Here is a 14,046-nt window from a genome sequence, read left to right as displayed (position 1 = left end):
GGTGGTGGTCCCTCTTTTTAAGAGGATCACACTTCTCAGCCTTTCCGGGAAAGTCTATGCCAGGGTACTGGAAAGGAGAATACGGCCAATAGTAGAACCTCGGATTCAGGAGGAACAGTGTGGTTTTCGTCCGGGTCATGGAACGCTGGACCAGCTCTACACCCTCTACACAGTGCTGGAGGGTTCATGAGAGTTTGCCCAACCAATCCACATGTGTTTTGTGGATTTGGGGAAGGCATTCGACTGTGTCCCTCGCGGCGTCCTGTAGAGGGTGCTTCGGGAGTATGGGGTCCGTGGTCCTTTGCTAAGGGCTGTCAGGTCCCTGTACGACCGAAGCAGGAGCTTGGTTCGCATTGCCGGCATTAAGTCGGACTTGTTCCCAGTGCATGTCGGACTCCGGCAGGGCTGCCCTTTGTCGCCGGTTCTGTTCGTAATTTTTATGGACATAATTTCAAGGTGCTGCCAGGGGCCGGAGGGTGTCAAGTTTGGGGACCACACAATCTCGTCTCTGCTATTTGCGGATGATGTTGTCGTGTTGGCCCCTTCAAACCAGGACCTTCAGCATGCACTGGGACGGTTTACAGCCGAGTGTGAAGCGGCTGGAATGAAAATCAGTACCTCCAAATCCGAGGCCATGGTCCTCAGTCGGAAAAGGGTCGCTTGCCCACTTCAGGTTGGTGGAGAGTTGCTGCCTCAAGTGGAGGAGTTTAAGTATCTTGGGGTCTTGTTCACGAGTGAGTGAAGGATGTAACGGGAGATTGACCGATGGTCCATTGACATGCGGTCAATGTACCAGTCTGTCGTGGTGAAGAAAGAGTTGAGCTGCAAGGCGAAGCTCTCAATTTACCGGCCAATCTACGTTCCTACCGGTCACTCTCTTCTCTCTGAGCTTTGGGTCATGACCGAAAGGACAAGATCCCGGATACAGGCAGTCGAAATGAGCTTCCTCCAGAGGGTGGCGGGGCGATCCCTTAGAGATAGGGTGAGAAGCTCGGTCACGCGGGAGGAGCTCGGAGTAGAGCCGCTGCTCCTCCACATTGAGAGGGGTCAGCTGAGGTGGCTTGGGGATCTGTTCCGGATGCCTACTGGACGCCTTCCACGGAAGGTGTTCCGGGTCCCTCCGACCGAGTGTTAACTGACAAGGGACCTCACAATGGTTTGCTTAGGGCCCCCAGACGTGAAGGATCGGCACTGGTCAAATATTTAAACAATAGCAATATTTAAGGTTGGTGGAATTAGACTGTTCCAGGCTAGACTCACGTGACCCACTAGAACTGACACTACGCTTGATTTAATAGACTTTCATTGACTTTTTATATATCGTACCCCAAACCCAAACCTCTCAGAAAAGTGCATTGCTTTAGATTTAAAGAAATACATGATTTGTCCAATTTAGTGAACATTGAAATGTCCTCACAAATTGGTCAAGTCATGATATTTTACTATGTTAAAGACGACATTTGGCCTTTGGACTTAAACCTACACACACACACGCACAAAATCCCACCCTTTTCACAGAAAATTGACACAATGCCAATTGATTTCTGTGTCCACCTTTAAAATAACGTGGAAGAGAATATTTGAAAAAGAACCTATAAGCCAGTCAGTCGGTGTGTAAACATAAATTTTTCACCACAAACATTATTAAAGCAGTTATGAAGAATTCAAAAGCCGAGTATCATCAGGTATTCCACCAAAATACTGAATTAAACACTGATGGTGTTTAATTTTTCAAGAGCCTGCCAGAGCACTCTGAAGAAATGCGTGACGGGGAGTCTGTTTATTCTCCGGTTCACTCCTAATTTCACCAAACATAATTTGTCATGTGACTGGATACTTCTTCAGCCCTACTTTTTACATGTGGCCCAATTTGAAATATGAGACGCGACACGAACAGAAAAGTCAAGTTGTTTGCTGATTTATTACAAACGGGACGTGAGATGCAGATATCTTTATTAATCTCATGAATTAGTCAACTTGACGGTAATTAAACCACCTCTGCTTCTCATTTATAATCATTAACTGGCGGGCTCGCACAGAGATTTATGGGTAGGGTTATATGACTGTGCCATGTGTGTGTCTGACAGGGTGATTTATAATTGCATTTGTTTGTCTTTTCCTTCATCGTATGGATATTAACTAATGTAACATTACATGAAACAAAAACAACGCACACACAGACAGTTTAGAAGTTCGTACGACTGCTGAATCATTAAAGGCGTGAACATGTGGTTTGGAGACTGTGTCTGTGCGAGTTAGCATGAGTGAGTTTCTGTATCTGAAAGATTACAGCTGGTTGACAGTAATGTTCTCTCCACAGGAGAATCTCAAAGCTCCCGTTTGTTTCTGTCATCTCATCTGTTTCTCGATGCCATTTCCACCCTTTGGAGTTTATGTTTGGCTGGTATATATATTAAATTGGGGAGTGTCTACACATGCATCCCTGCAGTTCTGGCACACCTCTTCCAAGAACAATTAATTTTTTCCTCAGACTTTTTTTAAGGTCTTTATCAGTTGATATTTTTAATTATATTATTGATCATCATAGGAAGTTAAATGTGTTGCTTTTATGCTGTGGCAGGAATCATCCATAAAGCACTTTTCACAGGTCTTCTGCTTAAAGTGATAGTTTACCCAAAAAGAAGAAAGAAAATCATACAGGTTTAAAATGACAAGAGGGCGAGTAAATGGTGATACAATTTTCATTTGTGGGTGAACTATCCCTTGTACTTTCCTAAATCAATTCTGTCGTCATCTCTCCACCATCGCTTAATTTTCAAATTCGCAAACTCATATTACTTTTTTCCTCTTGCTCTCAAATTAAAAATGTTCCACTAGACTAACATGTCACGCACATAAATAATAAACTCAGTTGTTAAAAATCCTTTTTGGTCATGTGTTATCTTGCCTGGGGCACAGAGTGAGCGAGAAATGCCCCTGGCGACCCCTCAAAAACCAAAAACTATACAAAAACGACCCTGTCTTAGTAGTTTTTGTGAGAACAGAGGCCATTTTAAAATGGTGTTCTCTCTAAACTTGACTGGTCATCATGAGAAGGAGAGAGAGATATTAATTCTAGGTACAGTTAGGAATAGTTGGCATTTTCCCCTTGTTATTTTTATTCCCTCTCGCCCTCACTCCCTTTATTTATCCTTTGTAATCTTTGTTCTTCCTTTCTCTGCAGTGTGGGCTGAGATAATGAACACATCATGATGTAGAAACTCGTCTGTGTCTGCTTTGTGTGTATGATTGTGTTATGTTGTCCTTTTTCTGATCATAATAGAGGAGACAGTCACACAGATGTGTGTGTGTGTGTGTGTGTGTGTGTGTGTGTGTGTGTGTGAAAGCTGTGGAGAATATATACCGGAATAACTCAGACTCAGGCTAGAATGTTTTGTACAATCAACACCGAAATCACCTCAACAGAGTGAATCATGAACAAATGGTTGCTTTCTTTTTTTGAATTACACAGACCAAGGCTATTTGAACCTCTACAGTCCCCATTGGTAGTGGTTCAAGTACCCCAAAACACCAAATCTTGTTTGAAATGTGTTGTTTTTAACTCTGTGTTATAATGGCAATCCCATTTAAACAAAAAACAGTCATTGCTGTGGGCAGAAAAGGTTGTTTTCCTTCAAACTAAAGCTGTTTTAGAAACAGAATGTTCCGTATCATCCACACAAACTAACAAAACATCCTGTCATTATTGTGTTCCATCTCATCTTCTACATACCTGTAACAGTTTCTTTCTTCTTTGGAACAGAAAAAGAAAAATATGAATATAGTGTTTAATATGTTTAACAAAGCAAATTGTAAAATCTTTCCACATAACTCTGTAGACATCCCTTTAACGGTATTCAATGAATATGGAGGGAGAAAGAAAAAGACAGCGATAGACTCAAGGACACCCGGTACTGCACGTATGAATCCTGCAGAAGAGAGTATTTCTATTACACATGACCGTCACATTCAGACCCCTCAGACAATAGAAAGTGAACATTTATAATAGACAATTCACATCTTATCGGATGAAAATATTGTTTGTGTGTGTTGATGTTCATGTTTTGAACAATATATTCAAAGCTGGAAATAAGGCCTGCAGCATTTTCTCTATTGTGTATGTGTGTGCCTCGACCTTGCCTCCGGCTAAGGTTAATGATGATCAAATGCATATTACATCATCGATAACATGCCTTTCATACCGATTGAAACTGCCGCAATGAATCCTGGGTAATGAAAGAGAATGTTCTTTTGGACTGATAATTGTAAACTGAATAATATTGTAAATTATGCATTTCAGCACCGTGTAGCAGCACCTACTATGTGTTTGGTGTCCACTAACCAGTCATGGTCCAATTTAACCAGGCTTCTTATACCACCCAGAGAAAACAGGAGGTAAACAGAATTTTATTAAAAAAAGAGATGATGAAAGAATTAAAAATGAATAAAAACTAATATGAACTAAAACTAAATTAAAATAATGTGCAATTCATGTGTATGTGTATGTGTGCATGGTGTGTGTTTGTTTGTTTGTTGATTTGTATGTATTTGATCTAGTGTTTTAATAAAATATTTATATTTCTATTTGCATTTATCTTTATTTATGCAGCTGTCATGGTCTCAATAATAGACCACGGATAAAATAAAACCGGGCTATACATTTATCGCCTTGAAACATAAACAAGAGCACACAGTCGCAAACACTTAATTAATAAATAATTTTCTGGCAATTAAACCTTAAAAGTGATTGTCTGTACAGACTCATATATTTCTCTCCCCCCAAATGTAAACATGTAAAGATTCAGTGCGGCACACGTCTAAAGCTACAGTTTTTTCCCTTTCAAAGCTTCCTATAGCTTAGTGGTAAGAACATGGCGCTAGCAACGCCAAGGTCATGGGTTCAATCCCAGGGGATTGCACATACTTAGAAACAAACGTATAGGATAACGCAATGTAAGTTGCTTTGGATAAAAGTGTCTGCCAAAAATAAATCATGACCTTTTTATAGACTACTGAAGATGAACTGGATTTTATGATTAATGCCCAAAGGAACTTTAAATAAGACGACTCAAAGAAAGTAAATACTCAGAATACTCAAACCTAGAGGATAATTATATTGAGTTGAGGTGTAGTGTGTTTCTCCTCTGACCTTTCATATGATTCTCTCACTTTAAACAGCTACAGTATAACATCTTATCCCTATAGTGAAAACTCACCAAACTTTGCATGCAAGAATAGTATGTGACTAATTGCATTTTACATTCTAGTATGGATGGGATGTATGGTTGCCTAGCAACAAGCGCTTACATTTGCAATATTCAAAACATTAACCCCTGGAGCTATATTTTCACATAGCGTCCCTCTACACAAGCAGAACAAATTTGCCTCAAGGATCCATAAGTTCTTCCTTGACTTTTTTCCCTTGAGTATTTTCCTCATGAACTTCTTTTCCATGGACCACGTAAAAAGATTTGTTGAGCTTTTCTAGGAAGTAACCAGTCAAGTTGCATGGTTCTGAAGAACATAGAGAAAGATATTTGAAGGAATGCATGAAACCAAACAGTATCTTTCTCCGAGTTCATCAGAAGAAAATAAATTTATACGAATTTGGAAAAACTCGAGGGTGAGTAAATTATGACAGAATATTTATATTGGGGTGAACAGTCCCTTAAAGCAGTTTCTAATCTGCACATTCATTTCACTTTAAAACTGAGGGAACTATTCAAGTGAATACTGATGCGACCAACACATACAAAAGCATTACGTACTTCCTGTCATTTATATACAGCACCCTAGGGATCTACCTCACGCGATATGGCATCAGTCAGCACAAGAAAAGCACACACGCACACATATTTACATCCTAAATATTTGAGCAAATGTTTATCAATGCACACATGCAAACAAAACAGTTTCCTGTTCTGAGTCTTTCTCCTGATTGTTTACAGAGACTGATTCACTTCAGTAGACGAAGAAGCTCTTGTCTTTCAAATAAGAGTAAGTGAAGGAAACACTCCTTAATTGCACGAATGGAAACAGAAAAGAGCCACATGAGGATACCGAGAGTAAACACACAGTGACAATATGATAGATAGCCCCACCCCCTCCCTCTCTCTCTCTCTCTCTCTCTCTCTCTCTCTCTCTATATATATATATATATATTTGCCTTCTGCTGCACTGTATTAAACTATAATTCTGTCGGTCAGTAAGGAGAACAGATTCTATCTCTCTGACCTCAGGTCAGTGTTTCTCAGCAGGTGCTCGATGTTTTGGACGGTTGCATGCAGCCTGCGAGAGGCCATTTTGGCGTGATTGATATGCCCGTGCTGCTCGACAGATGTTACTGAAGTGCTTTGCGAGGATTAGAGGATTACGGGAGTGTTTCGAGAGCGTTATGGGAGTGTTAAAATAACTTTGCAATATTACAGGACTGTTGGCGTAACGTTACATGAGCATTATGCCAGAGGTGGTTGTTCTGCAGAATAACAGGAGTTTTGTTGAAATGTAATATGGTGTGTAATTGAAACACTTGGCATTTTTAAGACATGCAAAACTAGCGTTGCACATAGATTTGCAAAAATTAAATTTGTAGCTGTACTATATATGTGAATTACATTACACATCGTACCGTCATAACACTGAGCTCAAAACAATAGTTTATCATAACAGTTACTAAAAATGAGTTGTCCAAAACTTCAAAGGTGTACATTTGATCCTTTTTGTCTTTTATGACTAATGCTGTCCACACGAATCCAAGTTCCAGACCTAGTCACCCATTTTCACTTCGCTTCCCTGTGCTACGGAAATTTCTAGAATATTCTGACAGCGATAATTGTAAAAAAACAAAATATGTAAAAATGTGTCCAGTTTTTGTTCATTTGCAATATACCAATGTATTGAAATGAATGATAAGCTAAACATTTACTTGCGCTAAATATACGCTAAAACATTGATGCTACATGAAAATAAATATTACCACAATAATTAGCACCACAGAATTGTACAAGAACTATAAAAAGGTCGGGCGAAACAATAAATTGGTTGCACCAATTTTGTTATAACTGTTCTGGGAGCCTCTGGAATACCATAAAAATTGCATTTGGGATGTTGGAAGGTTGTTCTTCAGGCATTTTGTGAGTCCTTAACTCGGCTAGGTCATGTTCTGCTGAAGTAATGAGAAAGACAGGGCTGTCAGGTGGTTGCATCACACAGACAGGTGACCCATCTATTGATATTACATTTAAATAGAGCTCGCTCATTTAAATCCTTGTTAGATGCAGCAGAACGCAGAAGATTCGTCTGGAGCAAATCATTTAAAAGTAGAAATGCTTGCTGTGGCTTTATCTTATCAAGTGGTTATCTCTGAAAACGCAAGATGTCCTTTCTAATACACAAGACAGCGGTAGTGTATCTGAGTCTAAAAATGTAAACCTGAGATTCAAGTCCCATGAACGATTGAGTCTCGGGAGGATTTATCCGTTAATGCTGCTGCACTCAGTCATGACAAAAATAAACTCAGTGATTACTCTGCCAGAGACTATTTATTTCTTATTTGCAGTAATGTCGGGCACGGTTTACTTAATAGACCCTGTGTGTAATTCATATGATTTATTAATTGGACATAGAGATGATAAAATAATAGCTTTTGAGAACAGGGCCTTCGGTACAACGACTGTGAACAATTATACATCACATTTTTGTGAAAAGTATACACTCTGGCCTAAGGGCCACACCACAGATTAGCAGTTCAGTCTTAATAGAAGAAAGCTTAACACATTTTCTTGAATGTGAGATGCAAATGATGTTGTACTTAAAGGGCTAGGCTACTGAAAATTATTTTTTGCATCATTTATTCACCCTTATGTCAGTCTTAACCTTTGTGAATTTCAATCCTTTGCAGAGCAAATATATTATATGTATATATATATATATATATATATATATATATATATATATAAACATCCTTTTTTATTGTTCCACACAAAACATACAGGGTGAGCAAATGATGACATAATATTCAGTTTTTGGTGAGGTATCCATGTGTAGATATTATTAAAGGGCTTGTTCACCCAAACATGAAAATTCTGTCATTATTTACTCACGTTCTTGTCATTTCAAACCTGCAATGCTTTCTTCTGCAGAACTCACAAAAAATATATTTTAAAGACAGACGCAGTACCCATTGATTTGCATTGGTTTTGTATCCCTACAATAGAAGGGAATGGGTATCACCGTTGTTCAGTTACCAACATTCTTCAAATTATCTTCTTTTGTGTTAGAAGAAAAAGTTTGAAATGACAAGAGAGTGAGTATATGATGACAGGATTTTAATTTTTTGGGTGAACTATCCCTTTAAAAACATTTTGCTGGCTATGTTTTACATTAACCTTGCAAACTTCAACACAATACTACCAACACTATAGGTATAAATCACTTGATAAAATTTTGCAGGTGATTTAGAATATTGTTTTATATAAACACCAGACAGGTATGCAGATTGTTGATGAATCACCTCTCACAAGAATCATCCACACCAACCAATCCCCTATACAACATAAACACTATCTGCAGCAAATATTTAAATAGAGTGATGTGGTCATGCGTGGAGAAGAGCGAGACATAATTCCACTAAATGAGTTTGATGGTGCTGAGAAGTGCGAGGAGAAGGAAGACAGGGAGGAAGGAGGAGAGACCGTGCTGAAGCTTTCCAATATAAATCAGACTTGAGTTCTTGACAGGTTTTTCTACTTCATTAGAGCTTTCAGACTGGTGAGATCTTACCTTTCTCTAATCCTATGGATCAGCTAATGCAGACAACATTACCTCAATTATTAACTGTAGGTTTAGTATTTCTAAACATACAGGAGAGAGAATGAGATAAACCACGTAAGATTAGCCAAGATTCACAGTATAGCAGCTGTTTTGCTTTACATTTTCCAATGTAGCATGTTCATTTTCATGGAGTAAAGTATTTTGCTCAAGGGTGCAATGGTAATAAAGAAAGATATGATTGCAACTTCATTGATCCCCTCACTGTAAGCAGTCCAAATAGTTAGCGATTGGGTTTCCAGCACCCCTTTTTACACAGAGACATCACTATTAGGAAGTCTAAGGCAGAAATGATCTGGAGGAGAGGATTACTTTATAATATAATGATTATTGCCCAAAAAGTTTAAGGGATTGGCCTTAGAAATGAGGGACACTCAAGTGCAGGTTCAAACAAAATGAGTATCTTTAGGAGCTCAGAAGTGAGTGGACTCCTGTGGAGAGAACGTGCAGGAGGGGGTACGACTGAAAACAGCAGGCTGGAAGCTGCTTGTTCTTCTGGCCTCACCGCCAACGTACCGCTTTACTCAGAACCAAATTCAGATAAGCTGCTCACTTGCTCATTATGCGTGTGTTTTCTATAGGACAGAGTAAAGAAGGAATGAAACAATTTCATGTTTTTTACAGTGGTTGTGATGGGATATAGTTTTCTGATGGAAGGAGCATTTTCTTCAGATTGAACTGAAATGCTGCCTCTTTCCTCAGTTCGGGGGGTGCGTGACCTCCCCCTGTGCCGGCAGGAGGCCAAGCGCCCTTCTGCAAGGTGAATTTAATTTGTCAGAAGTGTTTACCAACATTTACGCAAAGTTATTACAGGCCTGTCATCACGAGAAGCAGCAGAGTATTGAAAATTACTGTGCAAAAATAGCTGAGAAGAGAGAGAGAGAAAATGAAGGGGAAAAAAGATTTACAGTAAATGTTATTTGAACCAGCTACCCCATAATCTGCTCGCACCTTCACATTTTACAGCAATTCAACCTTCTGACGTTTCATTACCATGCATGTCTGCTCTGACATCACATGTGTAGTGTGTAGTGAATGTGGATGGAGCTAAATTCTGTAACACTCAAGAAATGACAAAGTTCTTACACAGTGGTGTACAGTACGTGTGAGTCATGGTGTAACCTCAGATCACATTGAAGCAAAATTTTCACTGATGCTTCTCAGAAATCATTCGAGCAATTTCAACACACCTCACATACATTATCCAACTAACTGTACCATTCTAGCATATTTCAATCTGCAGAATTTTCAAAAACATTGTTCACGACCTCGAGCACTCTCTGTACTGCTTTTTCAATTATACTCCTTATATTTTAAGCAGTCCTACATAAAATTAAGTTTAATATGCTGTCCCTCGATTCATACAATCCATAAAAACAGGGCTGAATCTATTTCTGAGCCATGAACTTGTTCTAAAATGGTTCCTCTAAAGATCCAGGCGGAGAAAAAAGAGAGAGAGAAAGAGAGGTTTATGAGAAAAGATAAAGGGTTATTGGATAGGGGAGGAGTTTTATTGTTTTACCTTCTGGTGAATCAATCCCTATGAAATGCAGACTAGGAGGTTATTTATTTATGTGTTCATTAGTTTTGAATAATTCATGTTGTACAGCTATACAGTAGAAACAGAAACATGCCCAGCAACAATGGAAGAGCATACAGTACAATCGACATTGCTCTCCAAGCACATCCTGCTACTTATTGGTTCCGAAATCGATAAATTCCATAAGCATGCATTCATATATGCATGTGTCATGCCACTGCAAATTGAAAAATAACTTATTAAACAGTTTTTGTTTTTTTCCCATCCAGAAATTTGCAGAAGTAAAAAATATATATTTTTTGGTGGTCCGGATTGGACAGTATAGTTCGGCTTTGTCTATTTAAATTTTTTTTGCCACTTTTTGCTTTAAATTCATAGGCACACATTTTTTTAAAAGGTTTTTTCTCAGAAATCATTCTTGCAATTTCAACAAACCTCACATACATTATCCAACTAACTTTACCATGCTAGCATATTTAAATCTGCAGAATTTGCCAAAACACTGTTCATGACCTCGAGCACTGGCTGTACAACGGAAATTTAGTTGTATAATTGAGACAATAAAAACGTAATTTGTAACAAAGTTAAATTTGATTTATGCATACAATAATATGTTTATAGGTTAACAATAATAAATTGTAACTTTAACTAAAGGTTATATTTGTAAACAGTAACTGCATTAGCTAAAGTAAACTACCAATGTACAATACAGTTATTTTTATAGTTATATAGTATTTATCTTTGTTCAAGTTTAGTCATAGGGATCACCGAAAAATAAAAAGTTTGTCATCATACACACTCTTTTGTCATTTGGAACCTGTAGGACTTTAATAAGACGATCTTTGTTGTTAACTAGACCCCATTCACTTGCACTTGTTTTGTGTCCATACAATAGGAATGGGGTCCAGTGCTGTATGGTTACCAACTTTCTTCAAAATATCTTCTTTTGTGTTCTGCAGAAGAAAGACAGTCATTAAGGTTGAAATGACAAGAGGGTGAGTAGATGATCTCAGAATTTTCATTTTTGGGTGAACTATCACTTTAATGCCACAGTGTAACAGTTACTACATTTCATATAAACATATTAGTAAAGACTGAAATTAACATGAACTAAGATAAATAAATGCTGTAGAAGCATTGTTCATTGTTAGCTTAGCTGAAGTGTTACCGAATAAATGTAATTCTAGAAATATTGCCATAAAACGTCTGGGCAAAATTCATCTTATTTTACGTATTGTGTTTTTTAACTAGAAAAACAAGCCAAAAAGACAGATTAATAAAGATTTTTGCAGTGCAGGTCATGATGTACCAAACAAAGACGGGCAGAGCAATTGTTAAAGAGAGAAACTAGAGAGATGACTAGAGAATAGGTATTACTCTCTGCCGTAAAAGGTGTTAACAGGCAAAATTAGCAAACGTCAAATATGAGGTGATAACAAGGCACGGAGCGATTCTGAGACGAGTGAGAGAGAGGAAGAGCAAGAAATAGACAGGAGGAGGAGAGCTGTAATTTGGCCGTTGGCCTTCATTAAGGCTGATGTGGCAGAGACAGCTGGAGAGAAAAGCACCATCTGGAATTGAGAGCGAGAGGGAGACATAGAGAGAGAAAGAGAGAGAGACAGAGACAGACTGAGAGGGAGCACAATTGTCACTGACTGCAAAACCGGCCTTTGAGACATTGTCCAGACATTTAAGTTTAAATAACAACATCATCAAAAAGGGGTTATTTGTGTGATTGAATGCAGACTACATCCTGCAATACCAATAAACCACTGTTGCCCATCACTGCCTCATGTCTACAACCCCGGGAGCACAGACAGGACTATTTGTGCTCCATATGATATCACTAAGCATCATAGGTCCATTGTGACATCATCAGTTAAGACCTTTTAGTCATTATGACATCGTAAATGAGAGCAATGATTATTATACGATCAGCCTCAAGTGATTATTAATCACAGAGGACCCTTCTGTTGCTTTCCTGGACGTTCCATTAAAATCCCATTAACACATACGACCTGTAGATCAGTGTCAAAGATCCGGGACGCACCCCTCGCGTAAAAAATTACAGAAGCTGATTGACACTGACGGTATGGGGGAACCGTGCAGGTCAAGAGCTATAAATCCAGCCATCCTGGTCTCAGTGTGTCTCCCTTTAAGGGCTCGTCTCATTGTAAAGATTATTCCTTCAGCCCTTCGCCCACCGTGACATACTGCCCAACCCGGCATCGCTGACTTTGACAAATATCACATTTGCTCTCAGACAGAAAAGACACAGTCTAGACAAGCAGATCCATATACATGCTGACTCTGTCACACCTCTCTCTCCCTCCCTGCCTCCTTTCATGTCCATTACAGAACGGTTGTGTTCATTTGTAATCTTGACATCACAGATGCGGCTTCAAGGCTAAAGTCTTTATGAATATAAAGTTGTTTACAAACCAACGCTGCAAGGATAGAGGGGACTCTCATTTACAAAGCCCTGCAAAAAAAGAGAGACTATTTGGCGTTGTGTGTGCATGCAAGTGCCCTAAAGGAGATGCGTCATGGGTTTATATTAATGATTTGTATCTTGCCGTGGTTAAGTCTAGGATAAGTCCTGGAGCGTGTGTGTATGTGTGTAATGACAGAGTCCATACATCTGGGTTGAGGGAGACTAGTCTGTAGTTTAGACTAAATCAGTTCTGTCACTTACTCGGGGCAAAAACAGACACCTTTACAAAAAACGACAGAAAGCAATGCATGCATGGTGTGCTGCACTTTGTCTGAATAAATGTTGTTTCTAATGAAGTGATGTGCACCTCAGAACAAAACCGAGGTTATGGGTTAATTTCCCAAGGAACACAGGAACTTGCTGTACCCTAAATGCAATGCAAGTCACTTTGGATAAATGCATCTGCCAAATACATAAATGTAAATGAAATGCGTTAACGTAGAAATGTTTCTCATCCCAAGGTCTCTTTCTGTCAGTCACTCTGCTCTAGCCAAGAACACGCTTCATACTGCTGTCGACTCGTCACGCGAACACATACACAAATATTGTTCAAACGTGCCCTTCACAATGAAACCCCTGCAGCTTCAAAATCTCTGCTCGGAGCAGATGAGACCTGGAGCGTTGCGGGTATCTCGACAAGCGTTCTGTATGCTGGGCATTACACTCGTGTATGAATGACATCTCTATAGCATCTCCCATTTAAAAGATAAGCACAGAGCAGTGCGTGAAACCGTGCGCAGCGTGTACATAAACGTGTCTGTGTATGTGAGGAGAGAGGGAGGTAATTTGTTGGAGGCAGAAGGGAGCTGTACACGGCTCGCTGTGAATATTTCCGGCCCGCGTGTTGCTTTGCTGCCTTTGAAATGCAAACGGCTTCACTTCAGCACGGGAAATCAAAACATATACAGACCTTTAAAACAACAGTTATGTTTTCATTTCGGAGTCAAATCAGTGTATTGCAGCAAATTGGGGGTATGTGGTTGCATCCATGTCTTAACACTGACAAGAAAGTTTGAGCAATAAATGTAGACATCAGAAGCTTAAAAGAATAGTTCCCCCCAAAAAAAACAATTGCTTCATCATTCGTTCATCTTACTGTTGTTTAAAACCTGTATATGCCTTTTTCTTCCGTGGAACACAAAAATGTCTCTGTGGTTTGTGTCCAGAAAATGGAAGTCAATGG

The sequence above is a fragment of the Barbatula barbatula genome, assembly GCF_947034865.1.
Source record: "Barbatula barbatula genome assembly, chromosome: 11".
Lineage (NCBI taxonomy): Eukaryota > Metazoa > Chordata > Actinopteri > Cypriniformes > Nemacheilidae > Barbatula > Barbatula barbatula.
Note: the sequence above shows the minus strand (reverse complement) of the source record.